A 22,809-nucleotide genomic window follows, 5' to 3' on the forward strand; every position below is an offset into this window, starting at 1 on the left:
TAGGGTTTGGTTGAGGAAGTCAAAGAAGTATTCCCAGCAGCAGAACATAGGCGGTGTGCTAAGGATATATATGCTAATTTTAGAAAGAGGTTTAGTGGAGCAAAGTTTGAAATTTTTTTTTGGAGAGCAAGCAAGGCAACAACTGAAGCACATTTTAACACATCCATGAAAAATATTGAAAAGTTGAATCCTGAAGCGGTTAAACATCTTATGGATAGAGATCCAAAGACTTGGTCTCTAGCTTTTTTTAGAGTTCACAATTCATGTGAATCTGTGGAGAATGAGTTTTTAGAGAGCTTTAATAGTGTCATTTTGGATGCTAGGAAGAAACCTATTATTAGCATGTTGGAGGACATTCGTATATATGTGATGCAAAGGATGGTCACTATGAAACTCACAGGTGAAGGATGGAATCGTTATTCTGTTTGTCCAAACATCAGAACAAGATTGAATATTCTCCAAAATGAGCAAAGGTATGCACACTTTTATTTCATACATAACTTACCTCTGTCAACTCTAAAATTTGTATTACTTTATGTAGGCATTGGCAGGTTGTGTCTTGTTGGAGTATGAAGTTTGAAACAAGGAATATGGACGAGTCATACATTGTCGATGTTATAAAAAAGGAATGCAGTTGTAGGTTATGGCAGCTAAATGGGTATGGTTGTGTTCATTCAGTAGCTACATTAGCTTTTTTAAACATAACACCTGATGGGCCATATGCAGACCCTATGTACCTGGCAACCTTCTTCCATAATACTTACAAAAAGTCTATTAGTTGCATGAATGGGATGAACATGTGGCCTTCAACAACCTTTACACCTCTATTGCCTCCTTTAAAAAGAAGAATGCCAGGCAGGCCAAAATTCAAAAGAATAAGGGATGCTTCTGAAATGTTTGGAAAACACACTGTTTCAAAGGCAGGAAAAAAGGTTTCTTGTGGCATATGCAAAAAGAAAGGGCACAACAAGACCACTTGCACTCAAGTGCCAAGGCCACCTAAAACTAATGTCACAAAGAAACAAAAAATCTTGCAAACACAAGAATCAATGAATCTGCAAGGTGTTGAAGAAGATGCTGTTATGGGTAATACAGTGAGCCATAAGTTGTTGAAGTTATGAGGGTAAACGAATCTGAGCAAGTGGTGAGGGTTAATGAAGTTGAGGAACAGGTAAGGGTTAATCAAGTTGTTAGGCTAGTGAAAACTACGGGCCAACAAAGAAAAAGGAAAAAGCCAGAGAAAATTATTAAACTAAAGCTTGCAAAAAGAGTTGAAGGCGAAGGTATTAGTGTTGGATCGCCAATGGAGTTAGATTAATTACACTTGTAGTTGTGTGTCTGTAATGTGGATTGAACAAGGGAATTTATGTTTGCTATGTTGATGTATGCTATACCAATCATAACATTTGATATTTGGATGTGTGTTTGTATTTATAATATGTTTGGTATGTCAATTTATTATTAAATTAGGGGTATTTTGGTCATTTGAATCAATTAAAGCAATATGTGTATGGTATTTCATGTTTTTTTATTAAAGTAGGGGTATTTTGGTCATTTGCATCATTTGAAGCAATAAGTGTATGGTATTTCATGTTTTTTATTAAAGTAGGGGTATTTTGGTCATTTGAATCAGTTAGTACAATAGTTGTATGATATTTCATTTTTTATTAAAGTAGGGTTATTTTGGTCATTTCAATCAGTTGAAGCAATAGGTGTATGGTATTTCATGTACTTATTAAAGTAGGGGTATTTTGGTCATTTCAATCAGTTAATACAATAGTTGTATGCTATTTCATGTTATTATTATAGTAGGGGTATTTTAGTCATTTCAATCAGTTGAAACAATAAGTGTATGATATTTCATGTACTTATTAAAGTAGGGGTATTTTGGTCATTTCAATCAGTTAATACAATAGTTGTATGCTATTTCATGTTATTATTATAGTAGGGGTATTTTAGTCATTTCAATCAGTTAAAACAATAAGTGTATGGTATTTCATGTACTTATTAAAGTAGGGGTATTTTAGTCAATCGAAGAAGTTAAATTACATACAATTCCCCCAGGTGTATTAGTCTCATTTTAATTGGTAAAATAGGGCATGTGAATGTTAGTTTAGGGGTATTTTTGTCATTTTAATTTGTTAAAGAACTAGGGGTATTTCAGTCATTATTTTTTATGTTACTAAACCAATCAGGGGTATTAGAGGCAATTTATATTATTTCACTAAACCCACTAGGGATATTTCAGTCAATATGTATTATGTCACCAAACCCAGTAGGGGTATTTTACTCATAACTTTATTATTCAAATTTGGCAATCACAAATACAACAAAAAAGCACTTTTCATTGTTTTCCATTTTTGGGTATAGGCAATGACAAAAATGGGTGCATCTTCTCTTTTGTCCCATGTCCCCACAAACAAATATTGGGGTTCATGTTATAATGATATTAAACGTTTGACTGTTTCATGTGACCCCAAGAACAACATCAACATAAAAAATGACTACTTCTTCACGACACATGCACATGTACATTTATAAGAGTACTCCATTTATAACAGGAACAAGTTAACTTAATCAACATTTCATTCATGGGTTTCTGCATCTATACATATATTGAACAAGTTATAACATGATTTTCACAACTACCTAAGTACATACGATAACCATCACCTGACTTACATCAAAAGACTAATCATCTAAACATCATGATCGCAAAACCACCAAATACTACAAACAAAAACCAAAAGACAACCAGCAAAACTCGTTACTAATAAGTAAAGTAAACAAGATGCACATCAAAACAAAATAGAAACCCAGGATTGAAATGTTTAACCTAAAGTTCATATGTCACTTATAAAACTTGTAGATTAAAACCCCCACAACAGCAATGACAAAAACCCCAAAGACCCATTTCACTTTCTTCGACTTCCTTTTTCCCAAAACAAACTTGACATAGGATGCTTGCATTGAACAGAAATGATTCTTCAAATCAGCAACCATGTTAGATAGATCGAGTTGACCTGCCCTAACATCATCGACTTCATGATTTAGAGCGTCCATCTCTCTAGTGAGGCTGCGTTGTAGTTCACGAAGGTCGTTTGCAATCTCCTCCCTCACAAGCAACACCTCCAACTGTGTCTGCAGTAGATTGATCGCCAGGTCTTCATTTATGACTCCATTCGACACATTTTCAGCCATGTGTCGATTGTAGTTGGGTGACCAACTGTAATCTTGAGATGATCGTGAAGGCATTGTTTCTGTGTTTGTTATCAAAGTCTAGGGTGCAGTCGGGGTAACCAGGTTATGAATTGTGCCATTTTAGGGCACAACCTTCACAATTTATACGGAGGCGGGTGAACAGTGTGAACTTGGGACTTACGTTTCATATTCCAAAACGACGTCGTTTGGGTCCAAAACTTAAATACAATGTCGCCATATCATCGATGATGTGTAAAATTGGGACGATATGGCAAGGTTACCGGGTATAATAAGTCAAGGGGACTAAATTGCTAGGTTGCAACACAATTCATTCCCTTATAAAGCCACTTAAAAAGTTTAGTGACTAAAAGGGTAAACCCTAAAAAGTTCATAGGTTTTATATGTCATTTTCCGTTATATATAAATAGATTAATTAAGGGAGGACCTTATGAACAGGACCTGGGTACTGTTCATAAGGGTTAGTTTACTATATCATGGTCACCACCTGATCTCTCTATTCTTCTCTTTAGATTCCACCGCCTCTCGATTATTCTTCTCAGTTAAACCCGAAAAGGCTCTCACCACGACTGCCATACACGTGACCGCTCAGCAGCAACAGCAACAGCAACCTACTTTGCCTCTTCCGTTAATCATCGTCACACCTGGTCCCTCTCTCCGTTAAACAACTGGACAACTGCTGCCGTTTCCTAGGAAATTTTGTCATTACAAAGACAGTAGGTACACATACATGGTACGGCCGGTGGCAACTATGAGAAAGCTACTTCAAGGTTCAATTTTTGCGTTTCATTATCTCAGCCATAATTCCTATTCTTTCGCTCATCTCTATTTGATTTCCCTCGAACCCTAGTTGCCGCCTTCGTCTACTTTTCGTCGCTCTATTTCTCGATTTCACTCCGTCTATGGGCCTCTTACTGATTCGCATAAACAGGAACTGATATAGCCATTGAGACACGAATTCGTTGTGGTAAAATTGAGAAAGTCATTGAAGAACCTCATGATGACCTCAAACTTATTAATGAAATGATCGGTACCAATTCCCTCCCTCATTTAAACAAGTCATTCAATTCGATTATGATAAATTGACAATGAATATTATATAAATCACAGAGATGAATTAGGTTTATTTGTTTGATATAGTTTTTGAAAGTGACGAGTCGTTAATCTACTGCTACTGATGGCCTTGCTGGATACTAATTTCGATGCATAGATTTCATTTGACAGGTTATACAAATTTAGTTACTGTTTTGTAGTTGGAAGTTCTATTGTTGAATAATTAGTTCGACACTTTAACTGATGTTGCTTGAATTATGGTCAAGGTTTTATGTATTTTAGTGAGATTATGTTTGGAGGTGAAGGTTAGTGAAAGATGACACTGACTGAGAACGAGACGGAGAAGAAAGGTACAATAGGGTACAGTCTTTTACGCAACATCATGAAGTCAGTAAGTCACACCCATTTCACAGCATCATCTTTCGTTTTACTGTTTATTCAATTCTTAATCAGTTTTACCTCAGTTTGTTTTGTTTAGGTGATTTTAATCGATTTATCTTAGGCTGCAGTTTCTAGGAGGTAAGCAGAATGCATCAAATTTGTTGCATCCATATGTCTATTGATAAAAGGATGTGGGTTAAAAAGACGACTTTCATTATCTATTTATAGGTTTGTATTATTCCCTTATGTTCATATATTTTAGTACCTTCACAATCATTGTGTTTTAGTTAACTTTGATATTCATTAAGGCCTCATATACATATTACATATTGGTTTCAGTTTTGCTATATGCTTGTCATGAAAAGGAATCATGATCCAGGGGATGATATATAGAAATATAGTAAATGAAAGATTATAAATTTCATATCAAAGCCATTTTACAGAGGATATACTATGGAGTCGTGTCTTTATAGTGCGTACATCAATAACAAGATTTTAAACAAGGTAACTACTATAAAATAAAACGAATCTTGCAACAACTTATGCAGTGAAGTTATTTCATTAATCTACATCAATTCCTATTTCGTTTTCAAGTTGGCTGTTTATTCACATTCTTACGGAGACATGTTACATGCATGACATTTTTTATGAGCAAGTATTATAAATAAATATAGGTTTCTCAATCCTCCGTAAAATGGATTCAGTGTCTCATGTATGGGTTTCAAATCTTAAATCTAGGTTTGGTTTTCAGTTTGGGTTCCCAACATTTACTCCACAACCATTTATCTTCTTATTTTTTAATCAATACTTTATATGCTTCTTTTCGCTAATGAAGAATATATAAAGTTTGTATGTTAGTGTTGGCAACTGTTTCTTGCAAAAGTTCTATAGATGAGGTGGTTTTTTTTTTTTTTTTTTTTTTTTTTTTCATAAAAAAACCACTTTTTCTAATCGCTTTCCACCTAATAGCCTAAACTTTAGAAAAATGTGGTTCTTATGATTAATAATGTTTATCCATAAAAATCAGAAGATGGTGTAGTGTAAGAGTGATGTAGAAAGATTATCATTTGTTTTTTCCTTGGAAAATGCAGGGAAGATTTACCTTTGTAACCTTCATTTCAGGTAAATTTCACCTCCAGTTATGTCAAGATGTAAAAAGTTAATCAACTTATTAAACAGAGTTTCAGCCAAATCCAAAACCTCTATGTGATTGTAAAAGAGGGTGAACAAACAATTGAGACTATCGATGATATTCAAAAGTTAAGTTCATGTTTGCTTGGCTTGAAGATGTGTAATGAAATTTCATTAATTTTTTTTAATAATTTTAATCACTTTATGCTAAAACTCTCAACCTACTTATATTATTTTAATCGATAATAACAATATTTAACATGAAACTTATGATAGTATATTACGAACAAATTAAAAAAAAAAAAAAAAAAACTGACCCGGGGAGAAGCCCAAACTTTATACTAGTTAATATCAACATTAACATTATCATTAATATTATAATTAACATCAACATTATCATTCTCATCAATATTAGCTTCATTAACAATTTGTTTTTCATTTTTCGAAAAGTTTTGTGTTTTTTTGTTATAAACTTATCCATAGATCCTGCTTGAGTTTTTTAAATTCTTCATTTTTTTTTCTTCTTACATTTTTCATATCCAAATTCATATTTTTTTAATCTAGGAGGAATTCTAAGTTATAGAAAAGAAACGACCTTATTTACGATCTGTAGATATCTTTTTGGTTCTAGATTTTCAACACTTCAAATCACAAAAAGGGTATTAAATCTGTAAAAAAAAATCAGAATCCAAATCAGCATGATATATTTTTTTTATCAGGAAAAAATGAACAATATGCTTCTAAAGAAATCTAGAAATCAAAAAAATTATCTTCTAATTTTCGACACTTCAAATAAAAAAAACAATGATATGCTTCTAAAGAAATCAAAAAAATCCAGAAATATGAAATCAGAAACGAAATCTGAATTTACTTCTTAGTTCTTACAAATCAGAATTTATCAGAAACGAAAAAGCAGAATTTGATTTCCTCATACCTTCAAAATTCAAAAATTGATTTCCTCAATTCCTTCTTCCTTCTAAGTTCTGGTTTACGAAACAGATATTCGTGTTCCTCCGATACACTGATTAGTGATTTGGAAGCAGAAAAAAAATTGATTAGAAATTAGAAATAAAAAACTAAGCAATGTCAATGATCAGAAATTTGAAAAAAACTAATCAGTAACAAACTCAGGAAAAAAAATCAGAAATACTTTAATGTTACCTTCTGATTTCGAAACCTCAAGCAGGTAACAAATATAAAGCTTCTAAAATCTGATTTTCGAATCAGTGGTAAACTGTGTAAGAACTGGAATTGACTGATATTGCTTATTGTTGGATTAGGTGTCTAAGCCCATAACTATAATTGGTATGTACTTGAATTGATAGCAGCACAGTCCTTTTGGGTTGCCTCAACCTAGCAACTGGACAAGGAAATTATGAAAGGAGAAATATTAATTTATAAGATTAATAAATTAATATATATATAATTGATTTATTAATATGTTAATGGATTAATATATTAATTAGAAATCATTATGTTTAATTAATTGTTAGCCAGAAATTAATCAGAATTGATTTTGGGGTTAAAAGAATTAATTATAAAGTGCAGGGACTAGTTTGCAATTAACTGATAGTTGAATGGAAGGATCCAGAACTCCCTTGGAAGGGGGTGGACGAAAACCCTAGGGGAAATCCTAGAGAATTCGTCTAAGGGGTCCAAGATAAGGCCTTGGGTCTTGCTTAGGCCCTAAGCAAAGGATAACTAGGGTTTTCCCTAAACCCTAGTTCCCTCAACTATTTAAGGAGCCTCCTGGCTCACATTTTAGTGTACTCATTCTTTGGAAGAATACCTTGGCCGAAATTGCATACTCCCTCCCCTCTCTCTTCTTCTACTTTCCTTCTTGCTAGTCATTGGGTGTGATTCCATTAGAGGCATTACACTTGTGGTGCTAAAGCTTCCAAGAAGATCAATATCAAGATCAAGGGAATATCAATTGTTTGCTATAACAATTGAAAGGTATGTAAACCCTAAACCCTAGTTTGTTAATTTCGAAATTAGCCTCTCTCCTCTAGGGTTCTTGTTTTGCAATTCAAAGTTATATGTTCAATAGTTAAAACATAGATCCAAAGTAGGTTGCATGTGAAATTAGGAATTGTTTTTCTAGTTTATTTGTTTTACCTAAAACCCATCAGTGGTATCAGAGCCATTGTTTTTTTTAAATTGAATTGCTATAATTGTTGAATTGCAAATTAGGGTTTATAGCTATTAAACCCTAAAGGCCAAATTTTCGATTTCTAGGGTTTTGGATGAAAAGGGTTTTTCGAAAAACCCTAGCCTCCAAAGAACCCTAATCGAAATTAGGGTTAGGGTTTTGAAAACCCTAGCCTACTCCCTTGTGAATTTCGAAATATGCTAGAGGATAACTAGGGTTTCTTGTTTTGGATAATTGTTACTTAATTAGATTAATTGGATAATTATCCTTACCCTATTTTTCGAAATTTAGAGGGATAAGGATTAGGATTAAATTAATGGATTAATTTAATTAGATAATCCTTACAAGATTTAATAATTTGATTAATAGTTAATTAAAAGATAAATATTAAATCTAGTTAATTGGTTTATTTAAATTTAAATTTAATAGCTTAAATTTCGAAATTTATAAACCCTTGAAGTTTTAAAATGTTTTAAAACACACCTTATATATATATATATATATTATAATTAAAAGTTTAATATTATATATGTATAAGAACATGGTCAGTCAAATCGCTAGTATGCCTCATTCACGAAGCTAATCTATAAGGGGGGTATAAGGAAACTGCCTATAAAATGGTAGTTGAATGGGTGTCCACTCTCACCCATCGCTTCCTTGATTAGTGGAGGGTCGTTAGCAGAATGGATTTGATAGGACAACTACTTCTCATTAAAAGTATAATGATATTAAAGAAAGTACTAGAACATTATTTTCAAAATCCCAACTCTAGTTACTTTAGGAAAAATGTGAAAAGTATGCTAATCCATGAAATTGCACATTATGCTTTATTGGTCGTTAGTGGAGCGTGTGTGGTTAACCAGCACACTAAAAGGCACTAATAAAGAGTAGTAATGGGTATCTCATAATTGTCATTTTGATGGAGCGTGTGTGGTTTACCAGCACATCAATAGTTAATGATAAAGACAATGAGGTTACCAAGCACATTTGCATGGTTATTCACATCTTGTTTGTGATCCTCGGCATCCCAGTCACAAATAGAAGAGCATAATCTGAGATTAAAACATGCCATTGAATAGTTTCAATGTATCTCAAAAGAATTAGGAATTTCACTTCGTTTGTTTCGTCTAATGGTGGAATTGGTGAATCGTCATTCACCTACCTTTATGAAATTTGCACTTGGATCTCGGCATCCAATTTCTAAGTTGTGAATCTTCATAGTTGGATCCTAACCTTGATATTATATCTTTGGGTTATTCTATTAAGGTATCTTGAAATCTAACTAAAACTTTTTTTTTTCAGATGTCTACTCCTGGAAACACTTCTGCTTCGTCCTCCTCCAACCAAAACTTCTCTTTGCTCAATATATGCTCCAAAGTCGTTATGGATGGCTCAAACTATAACGATTGGATGCGCAACATCAAAATGGCTCTTCGTTTCGAGAACAAAGAATATGTTCTTGAAAAGGAGCTCAAAGAGCTTGATGAGAATGAAGCTACTCCTGAAGATCTTGCTGCCTACAAGAAACATTACGATGATGCTACCAAAGTGGCATGCATCATGGTGGCAACTATGTCCCCAGAACTGCAGAGGTACTATGAGGACTACTGGCCTTTCGAGATGAACAAGGACCTTATGGAAAAGTACCATAAGCGAGCTCGTCAAGAAAAGTTCGAAGTAGTCAAGTCACTCATGGCTTGCAAGATGAAAGATGGGGAGTCGGTTGTGTCACATGTGCAAAGAATGCAACGCTACATAGAGCGTTTGGTCAAGCTCAATATTCACTTTGATGAGGAATTGGCCATTGACATGGTCTTGAACTCACTTCCTGAATGTTATGGTCAGTTTATTCTAACTTACCATTTGAGCAATACTGAGCAGACCTTGGCCCAATTGCACAACTTGTTGCAGACAGCTGAGGCAGGGATGAAGGGTAAAAGTATACCCTCCACACCTATGAGTGCCCCTGTTTTGGCTATTGGACAGGGAAAGGGGAAAAAGAGGAAAGGTCCTCCCAAGCAACACTGGAAGAGCAAGGCTCAAGCTGGGTCATCTAGTAATGGCCCAAAGGCTAAGCCCAATGGTTCCACTCCCCATGTTTCTGATCCAAAAGAGGCAATTTGCTTTTACTGCAACCAAAAGGGGCATTGGAAGAGATCTTGCCCACAATATCTGCAAGATATCAAGGATGGCAAAGTGAAGCCATCTTCGGCAGGTATTTACACTATTTCTGCTAATAACTCATTATCTTCTCGTTCATGGGTCCTTGATACAGGATGTGGTTTTCATATATGTTCTGATTTGCAGGGTCTAAAGGAAAGTGAGGAGATAGAGCGAGGAAGGATAAACCTGATCATGGGAAACAAAAAGTCTTCACCAGTAACCAAGATCGGAGTTTATCAGCTTCTGCTTAGTAATGATGTTAGATTAGATTTAATAAATTGTTGCTATTCGTCTGAGATGACGAGAAACATTATTTCATTTCATGCATTGTTCAGACAAGGTTTTACATATTCTTTTAATGATTTGAATGGTTCAATTTCTGTTTATAAGAATGGTGTTTTTATGTTTGAAGCTTTGCCTTGTAATGGTGTGTATGAAACAGTGACTTGTGTTGATAGCCTAGGAAATAGTGTACTTAATATTGACTTGTCTAATAGTGTAGACAAGGCATGCTTGTGGCATTGTCGTCTTGGACACATTAACAAGAAACGCATAGCCCAACTCCAAAAGGATGGAGTGTTGGAATCATTTAACCTAAAGTGAGATGATATGTGTGAATCTTGTCTTTTGGGAAAGATGACAAAATCACCATTCAAAGGGTCTTGTGAAAGAGGTGAAGGTCTGTTGGATCTCATACACACAGATGTGTGTGGGCCCTTCAGATCAACTACAAGAGATGCTAATCGATTCTATGTGACTTTCACTGACGATTATAGCAGATATGGATATATCTACTTGATCAAGCATAAGTCAGAAACTTTTGAAAAGTTCAAAGAGTTTAAGCATGAAGTCGAAAATCAATTGGGCAGAAAGATAAAGATACTTAGATCCGATAGAGGAGGGGAGTATCTTAGTATCGAGTTTAACGACTATCTGAAAGAATGTGGGATAGTCTCACAATTGACTCCTCCTAGGACACCACAGTTAAATGGTGTAGCTGAGAGGCGCAATCGAACCTTGTTAGACATGGTTCGTTCTATGATGAGTCGGGCTTCGCTTCCTATTCACTTCTGGGGGTATGCCTTAGAGACAGCCGCCCACATCCTCAATCTTGTCCCTACAAAGAAGGTTGCCAAAACACCTCACAAAATGTGGACAGGGAAAGTTCCCTCGTTAGCACATATTAAAGTCTGGGGTTGTGAAGCTTTCGTAAGACGAGAGACTCACGACAAGCTAGTAGCTAGAAGTGAGAAATGTGTTTTCATTGGTTACCCAAAGCAGTCTTTTGGATATTTGTTCTACAGGCCTAGTGAGAACGTGGTCTTTGTAGCACGAAGAGGAGTCTTTCTTGAAAGAGAGCTCATATTCAAAGAGGACAGTGGGAGCACTATTGACCTTGAAGAAATTCAAGAGTCAGCTAATGAAGGAACCTTAGATGACACTAGCACTCAACCAGAGGAAACAGTTCCTGTTGAACCAATTGATAGCTCATTACCTCTTAGAAGATCCACTAGGGTGAGTGTGCCACCTGAGTTGTATGGTTTTCATATTACTTCAGATGGTGACACATTCATAAGTGACAGAATACTGGTAAACTTAGATGAACCAGTCACTTATAAGGAAGCAATGGCAGGCCCAGAGGCTTCCAAGTGGAAAGAGGCAATGGACAGCGAGATTAAGTCCATGTATGACAACAAAGTTTGGAATTTGGTTGATAGTGCACCAGGTCGCAAGACAGTTGGGTGCAAATGGATCTTCAAGAAGAAGACAGACATGGATGGAAATGTGCACACATTCAAGGCTCGACTGGTTGCAAAAGGTTTCACTCAAACCCCAGGGGTTGACTATGATGAGACCTTCTCACCAGTAGCTAAGATTAAATCTATTAGGATATTGCTCGCCATAGCTGCCTTTCATGATTATGAAATCTGGCAGATGGATGTCAAAACTGCTTTCCTTAATGGGAAGTTGGCTGAAGATGTTTACATGAGTCAGCCAGAGGGTTTTGTTGATGCAAAGTTCCCCAATAGAGTGTGCAAGCTTGAGAAATCCATTTATGGATTGAAACAAGCATCTCGCAGTTGGAATCTTTGCTTCCATGAGAAAGTCAAAGAGTTTGGTTTCTCTAGAAGTGAAGATGAGTTTTGTGTGTATATCAAGGCTAGTGGGAGTATAGTAACTTTTCTGGTGTTATATGTCGATGGCATATTACTCATTGGTAACGACGTTCCAACCTTGAAAGAAGTTAAGTCTTGGCTTGGAAAGTGTTTTGCCATGAAAGACCTTGGAGAAGCTGCCTATATTCTTGGGATTAGAATATTGAGAGATAGAAAGAAGAGACTAATTGGACTTAGTCAGAGCACATACTTGGATAAGGTACTAAAGAGGTTTAGTATGGAAAATTCCAAGAAGGGAGAGCTACCTATCCAGAGCAATACCAAATTGAGTAAGACTCAATGCCCGAGTACAGATGTTGAAATAGATGACATGAGTCGTGTACCTTATGCTTCCGCTGTCGGATCGATCATGTACGCTATGACATGTACTCGCCCTGATGTGGCATTTGCTTTGAGCATGGTCAGTCGCTATCAGGGAAACCCAGGTAGAGCTCATTGGATAGCAGTTAAGAATATACTCAAGTATTTGCGAAGGACAAAGGACTGGGTTCTTGTGCTTGGTGGCAGTGATACTTTGAGAGTAGATGGTTACAGTGATGCCAGCTTTCAGACGGATAGAGATAACTTCCGTTCTCAGTCGGGTTAGGTATTTTTACTGAATGGAGGAGCAGTTACTTGGAAGAGTTCCAAGCAAAATACGGTGGCTGATTCTACTTGTGAATCAGAGTACATAGCAGCAAGTGAAGCGTCGAAAGAAGCAGCTTGGTTGAGGAACTTCATCGGGGATCTCGGAGTTGTTCCAACCATCCAGGAGCCTATGGAACTGTTCTGCGATAATGAAGGAGCGGTTGCCTTGACAAAGGAACCGAGAGATCATGGTAAGACCAGACATATCGACAGAAAGTACCATTTCATTATACATAGAGTTGAAGAAGGCCATCTTATAGTAAAGAGGGTGTCATCTAAAGATAACCCAGCAGATCCCCTCACAAAGGGTCTGAGTAGGGCTAAGCATATTCAGCATGCTCGGAGCATAGGACTGAAAGATGATATTAGTTTTAGTAGTTAGATTAGGTTTTGAAACTTGTAACAAAGTAAATGTAATTGACTTTTGGTGATTAAATAATAAAGTATTATTTATAAGTTTGGCTACTACCTTTTGTCAATTGTTTATTATTGTGTTTCATATTTTGCATGTTTTACTTCCTGAATAATGAGATTATTCAAACTCCACAGTCGCTTGTACTCTTGGAAGTAAGTAGTGAATTAAGACTGTCATGAATTGGATTGCAGATTGTCTAAGGATAGACATGGCAATAGAATTGTTGCAACGTTCATGAGTACTCAGAAATTGAGATTTGAGTATTGGATAAACCCTCGCTCAGAGTATTACTTCATGGAATTCATCACGAGTAATACTGAGACGATAATATCTTGTAATCTTGAAACGAAGATATATGAGTTGTGATTTACAAGTCGGTCATACATTGGTGATACGAAAACGCATCAGTAACTTGGTGTTATAAAACGTATTGTCATGCATAATTTGATGAGTAAAAGATACAAGCATATGAGTCAACGTTTATTCGTTCCTTTTGCCATAACCGGAAAAGCGATATCTGTGGGCCCCTCGATGATTTGGTGTTGACTTATGTGCTGGGCCCAGCCAGGACTAAATTGATGTGTTCGATTAGAAGTCCTACATCATCACAAATCAGGAATCGGGAAACATAGATTCTGGACAAACAGATTGATTACATTCCATGTCTTTTGTCTGGGGATATCAAGCAGAACGAAGGGTTATATGATCACTTATCTTAGGACACGTAACTGACTGGGTCAGAGTTCGGCAACAGCTTTTTGGAAGCTACAATTTGCTGGTCAAATTTAGACGGCATACTAGCAATTATAGTTACAGACTTATCCAAGTGGGAGACTGTTGGATTAGGTGTCTAAGCCCATAACTATAATTGGTATGTACTTGAATTGATAGCAGCACAGTCCTTTTGGGTTGCCCTCAACCTAGCAACTGGACAAGGAAATTATGAAAGGAGAAATATTAATTTATAAGATTAATAAATTAATATATATATATATATATATATAATTGATTTATTAATATGTTAATGGATTAATATATTAATTAGAAATCATTATGTTTAATTAATTGTTAGCCAGAAATTAATCAGAATTGATTTTGGGGTTAAAAGAATTAATTATAAAGTGCAGGGACTAGTTTGCAATTAACTGATAGTTGAATGGAAGGATCCAGAACTCCCTTGGAAGGGGGTGGACGAAAACCCTAGGGGAAACCCTAGAGAATTCGTCCAAGGGGTCCAAGATAAGGCCTTGGGTCTTGCTTAGGCCCTAAGCAAAGGATAACTAGGGTTTTCCCTAAACCCTAGTTCCCTCAACTATTTAAGGAGCCTCCTGGCTCACATTTTAGTGTACTTATTCTTTGGAAGAATACCTTCGCCGAAATTGCATACTCCCTCCCCTCTCTCTTCTTCTACTTTCCTTCTTGCTAGTCATTGGGTGTGATTCCATTAGAGGCATTACACTTGTGGTGCTAAAGCTTCCAAGAAGATCAATATCAAGATCAAGGGAATATCAATTGTTTGCTATAACAATTGAAAGGTATGTAAACCCTAAACCCTAGTTTGTTAATTTCGAAATTAGCCTCTCTCCTCTAGGGTTCTTGTTTTGCAATTCAAAGTTATATGTTCAATAGTTAAAACATAGATCCAAAGTAGGTTGCATGTGAACTTAGGAATTGTTTTTCTAGTTTATTTGTTTTACCTAAAACCCATCACTTATTGCCTCTGAATCTCTGATTCTGAACTAAAATCGTTGCTTGACTTGCTTTAGAATTTTGAGAAGAAAGAAAAAGAAGTAAGATTGTTGATTACGTCTATGATATTGGAATTGTCACAACTGACATTTTGCTAGGAAATTCTATTCTCATGTAAACGTCATCCGTTGTAAAAGCTTGTACTCTAAGTGAATACTATACTCTATGCTCATTCAAATACATCTCATATGTTCAAATAAGGGTTGGAAACCCTAGAAATCCCGACTCAAATTCATTATAGACTAGGAATTCTTTATTGGGCCTAATGGACCAATAAACCTTCCACTTGACTACTTTGGGCTTAGAAACCCTAATTGGGTTCCAAATGGACCACATTCATAAAACTTTAGCATTTTGGGCCATGATGGGCCATAAGGATTTAATTAGCCCTAAAGGGGCCCTAAACCAATTTCTTTTACCAATTTGGGCCGTGAGCCTCCTTAAGAGCCCAATGGGCCGAAAAATAATTCTTGGGCTCCATAAAAATTAGACAAAACCAAAAATGGGCCAAATTACTTCATTCCCATCTCTCATAAGCCCAATTCTCGGCCCACCATGCTTAGTTGACAAAAAAAAGGAAAAATGAGGAAATTTGTGCTTATGACACCTCATGTTTGCATGGTGGATATCCATGCAAACATCACCTCAAACTTTCTCTCCTCCCTTCTTATTGTCTCTTGGCCGAAACACCACCATACCACTCTCATATTTTTCCCTTCAAACACTCTCAAGAAAACCTTTCAAACTTCTCCGTCTTCCACCAAAGTTTCGAGATTTTGGTTGTGTTTCAAGAGGAGTTTGCATCAAAGATCATCATCCTTGGTAAGATCTCACAACCTAAGTTGATTCACTACATCTTTAAACTCAAATCACTCCTCTTACCACCTCAAATTCGTGACCATGCTCCCTAGAACTCATCAAGATTCGAAGATCACTTCAAGAAGCTAGCTAGAGTCATAACTTACACCACCTTCTTCTTATCTTCATCAAAACCGAAATCCAAACCCCAAGGTGAGTTCATACCCCTTGTTTTCGGTTTTCATATGATTTTGGGGGAGAATACAAGTTGCTTTGTGTAGATCTATGTGTATATGCATGATTATGTGTGTTTTCCATGAATTATTTGGTGATTATGTGTTGATTTCTTCATTAATCTAAAAATATGTTAAGAACTTGAAGTTTATCACTTGGATCTTCATAAGAACCTTGAGAAAAGTATGTTTTATCACATTTATTACATATAAACTTGTAGATCTGGTAATTATACACTTAAAATAGCAAAAATGAGTGTTGTGCTCAAAGATCTATAACTTATACTCAAAAATCAGCTTTTGACAGGAAAGTTTTAGCCCAATCTCGAGCTGTTTTGGCCCTCTTAATGGAAATATTTTTCAAAACTGTTTTACATGGATAAAGTTCAGATTTATACCTTTAAAATTACTACTCTCACGTTTTCATACGATTTTTCTACAATTTTTGGCGAATTTTACAAAACTGTCTATCATATTTGAAATAATTTCGGACCAACCTGTGAAGGTGAGTAATTTCACACTAGTTTGAGGCCATAAAAAATTATGAGAAAAATTGTGAACAAAGTAGACAAAATTTCCAAACTTCTAGAATTTAACGATCCAAATTTCGACTTACGATGATTTTTCTACAAATTTTCCAAAAACTAGGTCGGAAAAGCCCAAAACCAGAAAAATGTGTATTTTCACAAAAATCAAGCCAAAAATGATATTTTTGACAAAAATGGGTTTAAAATGTTATTTTTACCACAAACTAGTCATCAACACAAGTTTTGAACAAAATGGAGACTAAAGTGTTATTCTTACAAAAATTGGGTCTTAATTGTAAATTTTTGGCTTATTGGGCCAAGAACGACATTTTTACAAAAAATGGGTTTTTATGCTATTTTAGTGAATACTTGAACCAAAACCAACGATAAATTAACAAACGGATTAATTTGATCATTTTCTAGGTTATTGGGCCTTAGTGGCCCATTTTTATGTGTGATAGGTCCTGTATACTATTTATATGTTTATTGGGCCTCATTGACCCATTAACATGTGCGACGGACCTTGGATACTATTTGTGTGATATTTGGGCCTGTAAATACCTTACATGTGAAATGGGCCTTAGTTGTCCTTTCATATATATATTTCGGGCCCATGTTATAATTTCATTCCAATTTGGGCATTTAAATGATTTACATGTTTAGCGATGCCTTAGTGGTTCACTTTCATGGTTCATTGGGCCTGTAATGAGATTATACCTTTCTTCGCGTAAATTCGATTAAGGATCTAGTGAGTTTTGTCGGTTGACACCTATTAAGTGTACGATCGTAGCCTGTAGTTATAACCAGAGTCTCTTGGAGGGAGAGCGGGGATTTGTGTATAGATCTATACGGGGATGACACCCCACACCTGAGCTGTTCGCTACAGTTAGACTAACTCAGTCTAGGGTGACGAAAACCTTATAATCAAAATCAAAACCGGCGTCCAACAACGCCAAGACAGGCGAAATTGTCATTATTTAGTATGGTTATGACGGCTCACTTAGAGGAATTAACGTTATGAAGTTTACGGAAGACCCTTCTCTTTTCTTTGGATTACTCGGAAACATTCTCGTACTGGTACTCAACCTCGGGGGTTGGTATGGCAGCTTTCTCTTTTACAGACAACATCGGGTTGCGTGGGAACATTCTCTTTACATGCTCTTTACATTCTTTCTACATTCTCTTTACCCTTTTAGTCAAATAAACAATAACATACATGCATTAATACAAGATCTGACACAAACACACTAAACAGTTTGCAGAAAATATAGGATTTTCTGGTGGTTTTCAAAGTTATACAAATCATTTTCACAAACATGCTTATGAACTCACCAACATTTTTATGTTGACCGTTTTCAAAATAACTTGTATTCTTAGGAAACCGTTGAAGCAGGATGAACGAAACAAACTAATGGATATTGTGTTATATTTTGTTTCATCATACTCTTACTATTTTGGCATGTAATATTCAAATACAATACTCGATGTAAACAATGAATGTTGTTATATTACATGTGTGATGATGATGATGTTATGTTTCAATTATATTCACGGTAATGATATTTCAAGATGAAGTCACGCACAAGCCCCCGGACGTTTCCGCCGTCTGGTTCGGGGGTGTGACAGATTGGTATCAGAGCATTGTTTATAGTGAACTAGCATATCTAATCATACATGATATGCAACTATAAATACAATGGGACTAAACAACTCTGAACATAATAATTAAAATACATACCTATGTGTGCATTTTAGAATAATAACACAACAAGAACAGTAAAAGTCTTTGGCGGATTTGAACATCGCTATTAAACTCGGGCAGTTATGTAGTCGTATTAGGGGTGAATGTAGCCTGATCAACTACATTCATTCAAAATACGACCAACATGTGTTCGGGTGTAATTGTGATGGACAATGAATCAAAAACATACCATTTAATTATCGAAAGAGCTTAATAGAACCAAACCTAAACAAAATTTAAATTACTATAGGAGTAATTGGTATGCTATTTGTTTCTAGTATTTATACCCCTTCGTGCAATACACTATAGACGAGTATTATTAGCCAGGAAACCCCTATCTCCCTAGTCAGGGAATAGCAGGGTGGCTCGACCCAGAGGAAGACCCATAAGGAGACTCGGAGGAAGAACCAGAGGAAGAACACGAAGTAGAACTTGCAGATGGACCCGCCGAGTCAATAGTGGACCTCGAAGAGGAAGAGCCCGAGAGCAATGATGATGATGACTCGGATGCAGAATCCAATGTCATCAATCCTCCATGTAGGGCCAGTGTACCGACTTATCTGTGGGCCCCGGTGGCCCCATGCCCCCTTGGGCACACGATATTTGGAGATAGAGTCACCAGCAGGGGACACGACCACACTACGGTAGGAACCGAGGTCTCTTCGACCTTAGTCATAGAGGACCAGCTGACCGGGCCCTCCCAGTCATGGTCCGGCGCACCCGAGGTATTAATAACCAAGCTCAGGACACCCCAAATCGAACGGAACAAATGCGGTTTGCTATTGAGAGAGATGAGAGACAAACACAGGAAGTGAACGGAGACTCCCGAGCGAGACAGTTAGTTTGGGAGGTACGACTACGAGATACCGAGCAACAAGTGGCTCGTCTCCGAGGTGCATCCACTTCATCAGCACCACCACCAGACACTTTCCGCCACAATTAGGATCAACCTTTTCTTTTTTCCCCCCTACTATCCGATATGACTCTCTTTCGTGTACTAAGATGGTACTTACCAATGTAACAATTATGTGTTATCTTTATTTCAGATTACTACATAAATTCAATTATATGCACAACCGAACCCTCAAAACCACTAGATACTTAAGGATCTCGAAACCGAAACAACCCATATACTCTAAGGATAGACGTAACGATCGTGCTAAATCTGCGATTACCTACTATCGTAAATACATCATAGGGATGTAGATGGAAACAATGAGAATCATACGACAAGGCGCGAAATTTATAGAGTACAACCAGGAATGACGATCATTACTTACGATCTAGCTTATCAACAGGCAGCAGGAAAATGCCATCCCGCAGAAATAACAAGCACACCCACGAGACACCGCTCCAGCAGATGGACTCTGCTACATTCCAAGCTGCTGTAACAGCAGCAGTAACCGCTGCCATGGCACAACTCAACGCAAACAACACCAATAGAGGTGGAAACAATATCGACAACTCCAGCCGAAGGAACGAGCACAGAAACCAACAAGTGACAGCTTATCAAGGCACACTAAACCCCAAGCTTAAGAGCAGGAAGCAAAATCCTGGAAGTAAGAGAAAGGGACAGCCAACTCATAGGTTCTCAAAGAAGCAACATGTTGTTGCTGTTCATGCGACCATGACCCCTAGTACACCAACAGCCACGAGACTATATGCTGGAAGCCTTCCAAAATACAACCAGTGCAATTTCCATCATAAGGGAGCCTGCCGGGAGCTGCATTGTAAGAAATGCAACCGAAAGAATCACACCACCAAATACTGTAGAACTTATCCATGCCAGAATCGTCAGCCAAATGAAAACAACAACAATCGCAACAACCTTAACAACAACGCCGATGATGAGACTAGTCACACCTGCTATGGGTGTGGAGGAACCGGTCACTCCAGGCGCAATTTCCTTAAGGCTAACAATCAAGGAGCAGAAGGATCAGAAATGGTCCTGACCTTGGGTCAAGGCGAAGCAGACCAAGACCCAACAGTTGTTACTGGTATGTTCCCACTTAACAACTCTTTCGCTTACCTCTTATTCAATAGTGAAGCTGAGCGAAGCTTCGTTAGTAACATATTCAAACACTTACTAAAACAACAACCCCAGAGGCTAAACTAAGCCTTAACGGTGGAGATGACTAATGGGAAAATCGAATCAACCAAAGATATTTATGTAGGGTATACCTTAACATTAAACAACCATTCATTTCAAATAAAATTTAATGCCAGTAAATATTAGGAGTTTTGATGTGATAATCGGCATGGTTGGGTTAAGCCCCCACCGTGCTGATACCATGTGTCGCGAGAAGGCCGTTTGCCTTCACCTTCCCAATCACGAAACCCTAAAAATCTATGGTGATAAACCTGGCGCCAATCCTCGTCCTATCTCGTGCATCAAGGCACATAAGTGCCTGCACCAGAAGAACTACGTTTTCCTCGCTTATGTTGTGGACAAGACCAAGGAAGAAGTAAGCATACAAGGTATTCCAGTAGCATGCAATTTTCCGGATGTATTTCCTGAAGACCTTCCGGGAATGCCCCAGAGAGACAGGTCGAATTTCTAATCGACCTCATACCGGGAACCACATCAATTGCCAATTCACCATACAGGTTAGCTCCCGCCGAAGTTCAGGAGTTATCCAGTCAATTAAGAAAATTGTTGAGCAAAGGATTCATCAGACCAAGCTTTTCACCCTGGAGAGCTCCAGTCTTGTTCATCAAGAAGACGGATCCTTCATAATGTGCATCAATTGTAGGAAATTGAATAATCTCACTATCAAAACCGATACCCACTCCTTCGGATTGACGAACTATTTGACCAACTTCAAGGAGCTAGTTGCTTCTCCAAAATAGATCTAAGATCCAGTTACCATCAGCTCCGAGTCCGAGAAGAGGACATTCCAAAAACTGCCTTTCGAACTCGTCGCGACCATTTCAAATTCGTTGTGATACCCTTCGGTCTAATGAATGCTCCCACGGTATTCATGGACCCTACGAACCGAGTTATCCCAACCATTCCTAGTCAGCCTTTTTAATTATTTTCATCGATAACATACTCATCTGCTCACGAAGCAAGAACAAAACACTATCAACATCTACGACCAGCCTTGAAAGCATCAAAGCCGGAGAATATCGCGAAGAAAACACTACATGGATGGATAAAACTCTCGAAGTCGAAGGACGAAGCTTATAGTTATGCGAGTTGAGTTGGGCGTTATCTGGGTGATCGTCGATAGGTTAACCCAACCTGCCCATTTCCTGCCAATACAGAAATCAAACAAGATGGAAGGATTAGCTTGGATCTATATCCAGGAGATCGTGAGACTCCATGAAATATCGGTATCTACTATCTCGGATCGAGATAACGGGATTACTTCAAGACTTTGACAGACATTTCAGAAGGCTATGGGAACATAGCTAAGTATAATCGTTGCTTACCGCCCTCAAACCAATAGCCAAAGCGAACAAACCATTCAACCACTCGAATTCATGCTACAAGTCTGGGTGTTTGAATTCAGCAAGTCATGGGATAACCGGTTGCCCTTGATTGAATTCTCACGCAATAACAGGTATCGCACGAGCATCAAGGATGCTCTTTTCGAGACTCTTATGGTCGAAAATACAGATCACTCGCCAGTACTCTCACGAGACCAGAAACCATTCGCGAAACGACAGAGAAGATAATCCAAATCGGAACTCGACTTCAAACATCACGAGACAGACAGAAGAGTTATGCTGACAACTGACGAAAACCTCTGGAATTCCAAGTCGGAGGCCGGGTACTATCGAAAGTCTTTCCTATAAAGGAATGATTCGCTTTAGGAAACGGGAAAACTGAACCCGCTCTATATTGGACCATTCGAGATTCTTGCCGAATTGGCCCAGTGGCTTATAAGCTGTAGCTACCTACTAAGCTCAGCAAGGGACACCCCGTGTTCCACGCCTCGAACTTGATGAAGTGCTTATTGATGAAACTCTTATCATTCCTTTAGAAGAGATTGAAATAAACGAGAATCTTCTGTTCGTCGAAGAACCAGTCGAGATAATGAATAGAGAAGTGAAGTGTACGAAGCAGAGCCACATTCCGATTGTGAAGGTTCGATGGAACGCTAAGCGTGGACCGGAATTCACATGGGAACGCAAAGACCATATGAAGCAGAAGTACCCTCACCTATTCTCTCATTCATGAACCTATCCTTTGAAAGAATTTCGGGACGAAATTCCTTCTAACGGGGGATGATGTCACAACTGGCATTTCGCTAGGAAATTCTATTCTCATGTAAACGTCATCCGTTGTAAAAGCTTGTACTCTAAGTGAATACTATACTCTATGCTCATTCAAATACATTTCATATGTTCAAATAAGTGTTGGAAACCCTAGAAATCCCGACTCAAATTCATTATAGACTAGGAATTCTTTATTGGGCCTAATGGACCAATAAACCT

General features: G+C 37.3%; 1 long non-coding RNA gene across 2 annotated transcripts; it reads left to right on the forward strand.

Moving 5' to 3' along the window:
• The first annotated feature begins 3,745 nt into the window (after positions 1-3,745).
• On the forward strand, positions 3,746-5,975 carry LOC145116138 (uncharacterized). 2 transcript variants are annotated; one of them, XR_013711888.1, is made up of 7 exons: positions 3,746-3,989; positions 4,070-4,249; positions 4,360-4,443; positions 4,539-4,663; positions 4,737-4,881; positions 4,993-5,157; positions 5,776-5,975. It is a non-coding gene; the product is annotated as an uncharacterized LOC145116138 (long non-coding RNA). The 2 variants fall into 2 exon arrangements; XR_013711887.1 differs by lacking the exon at positions 4,993-5,157 and having other exon boundaries at positions 3,746-4,249.
• The last annotated feature ends 16,834 nt before the right edge of the window (positions 5,976-22,809 follow it).

Source organism: Lactuca virosa, chromosome 5 (genome assembly GCF_052849685.1).
Source record: "Lactuca virosa cultivar CGN04683 chromosome 5, Lactuca_virosa_CGN04683_v6, whole genome shotgun sequence".
Taxonomy (NCBI): Eukaryota; Viridiplantae; Streptophyta; class Magnoliopsida; order Asterales; family Asteraceae; genus Lactuca; species Lactuca virosa.